Source organism: Echinococcus granulosus (assembly GCF_000524195.1).
Source record: "Echinococcus granulosus chromosome Unknown EG_S00296, whole genome shotgun sequence".
NCBI lineage: Eukaryota > Metazoa > Platyhelminthes > Cestoda > Cyclophyllidea > Taeniidae > Echinococcus > Echinococcus granulosus.
Window position 1 is genome coordinate 20,454 of NW_020170676.1, and position 1,499 is coordinate 21,952.

Below are 1,499 nucleotides of genomic sequence, written 5' to 3' on the forward strand. Positions count from 1 at the left end.
AACGTTTGCAACAAACTATACCGAAACTGACCCTCTTCCTCTCCTACATTCCCCAAAATGCAAACCATAGAGCCACTGGGGAAGCAAAAGCTAGACTTGCTATAGAATGCTGTTACTATTATATCGCAAAGCCATTAAACATAAAACCTTCCTTAGCAGTTCCTGATTGTCGTACTGACACTGCTTTGGGAAAATTGGGATGAAAAGGTTGTGAGGAATTAGTGGAATTGGCCAACAATCTAAAGAATGAGATTTATAGGTGACCCTGCGTGTGCATGTTGTGCTCCGATGTATGTTGTCAATGCTGCTGCCTGGAACGCACGAAGTCTTCTCGAACTTGTAGGTGTCATTCTACTCCGCAGACTAATAGTAGTGCTACGGCCGATGACTAGATCGGCATGCAGCAGGCGTAGTTGTTTATTACTCTGCGAACATAATAAACGATAAAACTTATTGATGCTTTGGCAGGTAAATCACCACCATCGTAATTACCACCTCTGTCACCTTCCGTTTGTCCCCAAATGCAATTACCTTAGCCACATGTCAGAGTGCCCGCATGCTGTACAGTTTCCTGTCTGTCATCGTTGCTCAGTGCAACTCGTCTTTCACCGCCGATGTTTGAAGGACTAAAAGCAAATTACCTGCATCGCAGGCTAACTGTAAAAGGTGAATAATGCCAAATTTCGGCAGAGGACAGTTGAGCTTTTATCTGCCATACAAGGGAGTATCAACTAACAACGAATTGATAGATCCATGTAGTAAAGAGCTTCAGATCTCAATAACTGATCCAACTTTCTGCCCTGTAACGCTGGGTGTGGCATTGATGTCCAATTCGCCTAATAGTTTTCCCTTATGGTGTCGGTAAAAACGTGCGATTGCCGTGCAGGTCGGCGGTGTCTTATCCTACATGAGTTGAGCACAATCACATCAACATAAAGCAGATTGCAAGATAGGCGAAGCCATTAAGAGTAACAATTGATACTATTTTTGAATGCTGACTAGTACATGAAACTTTGGAATAGCTTAAAATATGGCATAAAAAACGGCAACCCAGGTAACAACAAAGAATAAAGAGCTATTTTCGATAAGATCGCACTTTCTTGGAGCAAAAGCAGTCTGAGGGTTCGCGATGAACTGCTGAAAATTCGTGTATTGGGCGAAGCTGCATGAGACAGCAGTCGCCTAATAAAAATCAGGCTCGAGACTTACCAAAACGAATCAAACTGAACCACCGTCTAGACTCTTCGCCAAGTTGGCAAGACCAATCAATTGAACCACCGGGTAGAGACTAGAGGGAGGCGTGTACTCGTATGGCGGCAACCCTAATCGATTTGCTCCATGTATATTACTAGCAATAAAGAATGTCCCAGTCGAATCTGTCCACTTGTTTTAGGTTAAAGAAGTCTGAAGTGGAAGAGGTGATTGGCGAACTCATTACTCTAGGTGGCAGAGTAGGCACACCTCCTCTCTCCCTTTCACGAGTGACGTGGATTCAAATA

General features: G+C 43.6%; 1 protein-coding gene across 1 annotated transcript in view; it reads right to left on the bottom strand.

Moving 5' to 3' along the window:
• EGR_10899 (hypothetical protein) overlaps positions 1-1,499 on the bottom strand; it is a gene marked incomplete at both ends in the record, with an annotated part of 9,494 nt that overhangs the window by 2,225 nt on the left and 5,770 nt on the right. The gene's annotated exons all lie outside the window — the stretch shown is intronic.